We start from the raw sequence: 7,980 nt of genomic DNA on the forward strand, positions 1-7,980 counted from the left end.
CTTGCCTCTTCCACAGCTTAGCAGCCAAAACAGGCGATTAAAATACTGCACTAATGAAATCATGAATGTATTTGAATGTATTGCAGGATCTGGCTCAGAGGATTTTCTACAGCTTTGACAGGAAAAGGCAGTGTAGCACTGCAAAGAGATGTCAGCTTGACGGTCACCCTCAGGAAATAGTCTTGAAATTGGGAGCAGCAGAGCAGTATTCACATGCTCACAGAATCCACCCCAGCACTGGGAACAGAGCAGACTGTGACAAACTCCTCCATAAACACACCTCAGGATCAGGAGGGAAATTCAACAACACACTGCAAAGAGCTTTTACAGGTTCAGAGAGATGGTTTACACAGAAACAGCAACACAAGGAGAGCATTGAAACAGGGAAACAGGACATCATGTGCTGTACATAGCAAACTGGTCCAGAGAGCAGGAATCTTTGCTGTGGAGGGGATAGGAACAGAAAACATGAAGGTTTTCTAGAGGATAGTGGTCTACCTCAGGTCCAGAAATGAATCCAGATACCCTAGAACACATTATCATTGTAAAGAACTGTTGTGCCTGGGAGTGGAAGGTTGAACACAAAGCATTAAACATATATTTTTTCAGCTAAGGATATGTGTGAGAAAACGCTGTGTTCTTGGGAGGGGGAGCTAGAGCAGGGGGGAAACAGAGCCTGAGGGAACCAGCTTTACAGACCACCTTACCCTCACTGACCACCCCATCCTCACTGACCACCCCAACCTCACTGACCACCTCACTGACCACCTTATCCTCACTGACCACCCCATCCTCACTGACCACCCCAACCTCACTGACCACCTCACTGACCACCCCATCCTCACTGACCACCTTATCCTCACTGACCACCCCAACCTCACTGACCACCTTATCCTCACTGACCACCCCAACATCACTGACCACCTCACTGACCACCCTATCCTCACTGACCACCTCATCCTCACTGACCACCCCATCCTCACTGACCACCTCACTGACCACCCCAACCTCACTGACCACCTCATCCTCACTGACCACCCCAACCTCACTGACCACCTCACTGACCACCTTATCCTCACTGACCACCCCAACCTCACTGACCACCTTATCCTCACTGACCACCCCATCCTCACTGACCACCCCAACCTCACTGACCACCTCATCCTCACTGACCACCCCAACCTCACTGACCACCTCATCCTCACTGACCACCTTATCCTCACTGACCACCCCAACCTCACTGACCACCTCACTGACCACCTTATCCTCACTGACCACCCCAACCTCACTGACCACCTCACTGACCACCCTATCCTCACTGACCACCCCAACCTCACTGACCACCTTATCCTCACTGACCACCTCATCCTCACTGACCACCTTATCCTCACTGACCACCCCAACCTCACTGACCACCTCACTGACCACCTTATCCTCACTGACCACCCTATCCTCACTGACCACCCCAACCTCACTGACCACCCCAACCTCACTGACCACCCCAACCTCACTGACCACCTTATCCTCACTGACCACCCCAACCTCACTGACCACCCTATCCTCACTGACCACCCTATCCTCACTGACCACCTCACTGACCACCCTATCCTCACTGACCACCTCATCCTCACTGACCACCCCATCCTCACTGACCACCTCACTGACCACCCCAACCTCACTGACCACCCCATCCTCACTGACCACCTCATCCTCACTGACCACCCCATCCTCACTGACCACCTCACTGACCACCTTACTGACCCTTACCTGGCCAAGCCAAGAGCAGAGAGCAGCTGGACACTGCTGTGGGTCAGTGGCTGGAAATAGGAAAGGGGAACAAACTTATCCCAAAGTACCAGACCCAAGGGGCATTCAAACCAGCGCTGCTGAAATCACAGCATGAAGCACTCCAGGACTAGGCTCTCTTCCCAGAAATCAGCATCAGAAAGGGAGGCTGAGATGGGAAATTACTGCTGTGCCGGGGCAGATGTTTCATTTAGCAGCTCCTGGTAAAGTCACCACCCACCTCTTGCAGATGTAATTAGGGGAGGCTCGAGTCTCTCCTGGGAACGAGGGTTCTGCTGCTTAGACCTGAGTGCTGGGACAGTCACGAGACAAAGGCACAGACACTGATTTATTCTTTCCAAGCAGGAAGTTGGTTCTGCTCTCATAATTTCTTGTTTCATTTTTTTAATGCTCTGGCTCTAAGATCCCAGGGAAATATGAGGTAATTCTGGGGAACCTTTTTGATTTTATTTAAAGTGCATCCAGGAGCAAGAATGTGCTGGTGATGTTTGAGTCATTTTGTTGCAGAGGGATTTGAAGGAAATCACAAAACCACAGAATGGTTTAGGTGGGAAGGGACAGAAAAGCCCATCTAATTCAAACCCCTGCCATGGGTTACTCAAAGCCCCATCCAACCTGGCCTTGGACATTTCCAGGGATCCAGGGGCAGCCACAGCTTCTCTTCACAAGCAAACCTGTGCCAGGGCCTCCCCATCCTCAGAAGGAAGAATTTCCTCCAACCATTCTGAAATGTGAAGTAACAGCAGCCACCAGTGAGCTCAGTATCAAAGTGGCATGAAATCAATTTCCAATTACTTACAAAGATTCCTTTGAACCTGACATTTCATGAAAACTTAGCAAAGTGCTCCCAAAGTCTTGCTTAACATCCTAGGGCAGGTCCAGGGTTGATGATCCCAAAACTGTCTCATTTAGCTGTCTCTTCACTTCTCATTATGTCTAAATCTCTCAGTAAAAATTAGAATGAATAGAAAAATTTGAGCAATATCAAATAATAATAAAAAAAAGAGATTAGCTAAATGAATAGAAAGAAAATAAGATTTTTCATTCAATCATTTATTATGATCCCAGGAGTTTCAGAGCAGGGCTTAAAAGATCTGTAATTATTCCAGTTCACGGGTCATGGAAGCAAAGTTGTACCAGAGAAGAAACCATCAAGTACTGATAAGCATTTCAAAAACCATCTGCTCACACTCACCTCACCTTGCAGAACATGAAGGACAAACACCCAGCGGTCCTACAGGTCCAAATTATTTAAATCGCTCAGGAAAGAAAGGCTTTGAGGCAATGACCCTCCCCTGCAGCCCTGACAGGGTGTGAGCACAGCAAAGAGGAAAGCAGGGGGCTCCCAAGAGAATTGAGTTTTTTAGTGCTTCACACTGGGCTTCAGAGGCTGGAGAATGCACCAGAGGCAAAGCAGAGCTGATCAGCTCAGCCTGTAATTCATCCTGAGGAATTCCCGTGCAAATCATCCCACCCCACATTTCCACAGTGCTAGGGATTAAATAACTTGTCAGTGAGCCCCTTGGGTTCAGCCTGGTAGTGCTGGGGCACAGAGCAGTTCCAAGGACATCACCAGAGACTGCCTGAGGTCCCCGTCCACTCTCAGGTTGGTGTGTCCGTGAGGAGTGTGGCTGGCACACCCTTGGGATGTGCTGGGGGTGCTGTGGTCAGTCCTGGCAGGAGCCACAGCCCAGCTGTCCCCCAGGGGCCACCTGCACATTCCCATGGCCAGGAAGGGGCTCCCTCCTGCCCTTGTCCTGCCCTGGCTCCTGTCCATGGCAATGCCAGCACAGGGGGCACTTGGGGTTGTTTTTTCCTCCTGACCCAGCACGAGTGAGGACCCAGCTCCTGCCCAGGCTGGATTCAGCAGCACAGCTTCCAGGGATTTCAGAGCTGCTGGAGCACATCTCCATTCTGCTGCAGGGATGGAAGGGAGGAAAGCACTCCCAAAGCAGGAACCAGGTCACCAACAAGGGCACTGTGAGGCTGTTAACCTTGGAGAAGCAGAACACTCTCCCCTTTCCCCAGAGAACCTGTAGTCTGAATATATCAGACTCTGTTCATTCATTTCCCCATTCATTTCACCATTTCCTTCCTGACTGATTAAAATCAAACACCTCCTGGTCTGTGTAAGGCAGCTTTCAATCATCATCACTTAATTTTTGCTGTTCAACAAAGCATTTTCAGCATTTTTAATGATTTCCTTGCTATCAACACCAAAAGGAAAAATGCATTTGTTGAATATGCTGACTGACACTTTGATCCACTTGGATACATGTATGGGACATGCAGAGGCACACGGCAGGAAGCATGGTGGAAAAAAAATCTATTAAGATATCCCAGATCACTCATTTTTCACTTGTGATCTATCGTTCCAGGCAGATTTGGTTTGGAATTGCCAGGTACACACTACATTATGCAATTGAAAGCCCTGAAGGTCCATGAAGTCCATGAACAACAAACACTTTAAATAAAAACACCCTTAAAAATAAATGTGATAACCTGAACAGGGATGAGAGAATCTTGGATAGTAATAAACTGGGAATGACCAGAAGGTTCATGATAAATCAAGCTGCAGGAAATAGTCTAGTCAGCCTTGGGGAGTAAAATCCTAGCCAGGATTTTGGGCTTTTTTCCTGATTCTTTTTCATACTGATTATTTTATTTTTTTTACTATGTGATATTTCCCATTGCTACTCTACACAAAATCTATATTTTTTCCTAGTAGGTTGCTGTAATTACTCTTTACAACCTGAGCACTGAACTAATTCAAGGATGCTCCTATTAAGACATGTGGATGATGTTGAAGTCAGTTTCTTTGATGCAAACTTAATTTTCTGTATAAAATGTACAACTCTCCATTTTTGTGAGCCCAAGGACACTCGGACAAGGGTCTGCACCTGTTCTCAGGGCTCCCAGCCCTTCCTCAGCCAGTCCTTGGCTCTCACCTTCTCTGAGCATCACACACCTTTGAGCTCTGCCCTCCCAGCTTTTGTCCTGCTGCTGTTTCTGTGCCAGCTCAGTGGCTCCTGTGGGTGCAAAGCCCTTCCTCACATTGGGCTGATGCTTCCCACGAGCCTCAAACTCCATCCCAGGCCGGCTCTGGCTGCTGCAGGACCAGCATTTCCTCCAGATCAGGCTGTTCTCTCCTTGTCCCTTCCCTGGTCTTGCCTGCAGCTCCCTCCAGGGCCACCACAGCATTTGGGATGTCTGGTGCTGCGTGGACAGAAGGAAATCGGTGGTGGAGGAAGTTCTGTGGGATTAAACAAATCAGTCAAACACCATCCTGTCTGTACAAGCTACCCCTGTTTACCTTCCAAGGGCAGAATTCCAGGTGAGGACAGGTGTCTCAAGCAGGGCACATTCTACAGCAACGTGTTCAGCTCAGGGGATATTTGGAATCTAAAAGACAAAGAACAAGTTGCTCAACCCTGGTGCATTTTTGCTACACACAATTCAGTATTTTACCACTGGCTCCAGCAGTTTGCTCTCCTCTGCTATTTTGTTTTATTTTATTGTCTTCCTTTAAGTATTGCAGCAAACACAACCATAAGATCAGAGCAGAAGTTCCAAAGGGTAGATGAATGCCTGAGGAAAAGATGGAATATAATGTAAATTCTGCAGAATTTCTTGCCACATCCCGTGTCACAAATGTCCCAAGCTTTTTACTGTGACAGTATCACACTCAAGCACTCTGAACCAAAAACCTCACAGTATCAGAGTGCCTAATTATTATATTTGGTGCCTAATACTTGTCAGCTGGAACGTGCCAGAATAAATCCAGGATTTAATTATCTGCAGATATAATCCTATTTATTCTAGCTGGGTTTATTTACACCACAGATGTCTGAAAGTTTTTGAGGAGGCCCTAATTCAGTCTTCCTTAACCCTGCCTTTAATTCTGAACCTCCACATCCTGGTTTAGTGCCATGCCTGGGTGGCTGAAGCAGTTTTGGTGCTGGATGCAGCACTCACCTGGAGGGAGCAGTTTACTGGAGGAATTGTGTCCAAGTTTGTCCGAGATCCAGAACAATTTTCTGGCTCTGCAAAGTCCTGTGCAGCACTCTCTGGGGAGTGTGGAATCATAAAATAATGGAATGGCCTGGGTTGGAGCAGACCTTAAAGATCATCGAGTTCCAGGGGCACCTTGCACCAGCCCAGGTGCATCCAACCTGGCCTTGAACAATTTCAGGGATGGGGAGTCCACAACAAATCTGGCAGCCTGTGCCAGGGCCTCACCACCTTCACTTCCTCCTGATACCTGAATATCCAAACCTGCTCTCTTTCAGCTGGAATCCAGCTCTCCTTGTCCTGTCACTCCAAAGTCCCTCTCCATCTCCCTTGTAGCTCCATTCAGGTACCAGAATGCCCCAAAGCCTTTCTATTCCAGCCTGGACAAAGACAATTCTCTCAGCCTTTCCTTGCAGGAGAGATGCAGAACAAGGCAATTTGATTATTACTCCCTTTCTGTAGGCCATAAACATTGGGTTATTAATTACTGAATGTGACTTTGTTGTGGAGAAGCAGCTGCTAACCAAGTTCTTTGAGAGACTTGCTGAAGGCTGACACTTTCCTTGCTTTTATCCACTTTCCAGGAGCTCTGTCTGCTTCCAGCATGGACCTTGTGCCAGGATTTATCCCTGGTCAGGGGTGCCTTTCTTCCCCTGTAAGAATTCCCTCTGCTGCCACTGAAATGTCCCAAGAGCTGTTGCTGTTCTGTTCCCATCCAACACCTCCTCCCCTTTTCTTTTTATTTTTTATTTTATTTTTGTTTTGTTTCTGATACATCTGGCTTTGGAGTGAGTGAATTCTGTGTGCTGTGGGGAAAAGGTGTCTTTGTGAAGGCTGAGGAGAGCTGTGCCCCCTGGCAATATCTGCTGTGGATGTATGGTACCCAAATGTCTTCCTGCAAGGACTGTGGAGCTCCCTCAGGACTGAGCTGAATCCAGCCTTCCCCCTCCAGCCTCCTTATGTTGTTTTAATTAAGTTGCAATTCATCTCTTTCTTTCAAACAAGCCAACCTCACTCACCTGGAGGTGCATCCTGTAATTTGTGCTGCTTGCAGGACAGCCAAGGTGCAGTTCCAGAGAGGAGGAATCACTTCCAGCCATCCTCAGCTCTTGTCCTTTCCTAGAGGTGAACTCTGCTGTCACCAGCTGGGACAAGGCTCATTCTGAGCCACGGGGCTTTGCAGCTCCCTCAGTACCAATTTTAGCTACTCCCTACTCTCCTTTTCTTCATTTCACTGTATAATCCTGTTTGAACAAACCCCATTATTGGAAGATATTCACAGAATTAGGGGCTCATCTATTTGATAAATGCCTGTCTGAGCACTGGGAGCTGTCACAGCCATTTATGCTGGCCCAGGTGAATAACCTGACCTGAGCTATCCAACAATGAGAACTGGAGAGAGGAGAGCAGCCATGAAACCCTGGCCAGTGAACTGAAGTGCAGCTGCCAGAAGTTCAAATTAATTGGGGGGGACAAAAAAAAAAAATAAAAAAAATGTTTTATTCAGTGGAATGAACTACAGCCAAAAGAAACAGATTTCACAGAGAAATGCTGAACTTTTGGACAATAATAACCAGCTGCAATTTGCCACTCTTTCTTCCTTAAGCCATTCTGGGTCTCTTGGTTGTTGAGTTTCTGCTGAAAATTGTACCCAGCATGGCTGAAAGAGCCCACCTGGGGGAACCTGGCACCAGGTGCTGGTTTTAAAGTGCCTTTTCAGATCTTTGTGCTAAGTTTTGGGGTTGTGCAAATTACTCTCCAGCGCCTCAAAGAATTCCATTTCATAGGATTCCTAAAAGGATAACATCCCCTCATTATGGGGCTCCTTAAATTACCTAGATGTCCATGTGGAAGGTCTTTTTTGGAGTCACAATGTGCTGGTTCTGTGCACAGAGACTTCCAGAACCCTCTGTGGGGCTGAGCACACTCAGAGCACCCCACAGATCTCTCCCAGGCTGTTTCTGCTGGGCACTGTTTAACCATTTCTTCCTAAGAATTAAGAAATTCAAGGTTTTCCCACCTATAATTTCACCTTCGGATGAAGCCCAATGGATATTTTCACTCAGTCAACAGGTATTTATTTACCCAGCATTTTCCCCAGGTGGAATAATGTCCAGTACAGCTTTTTCAGACCCTCAGCTGCCAGTGAGAATCAGGCTGTTA

The sequence above is a fragment of the Cinclus cinclus genome, chromosome 10, assembly GCF_963662255.1.
Source record: "Cinclus cinclus chromosome 10, bCinCin1.1, whole genome shotgun sequence".
Taxonomy (NCBI): domain Eukaryota; kingdom Metazoa; phylum Chordata; class Aves; order Passeriformes; family Cinclidae; genus Cinclus; species Cinclus cinclus.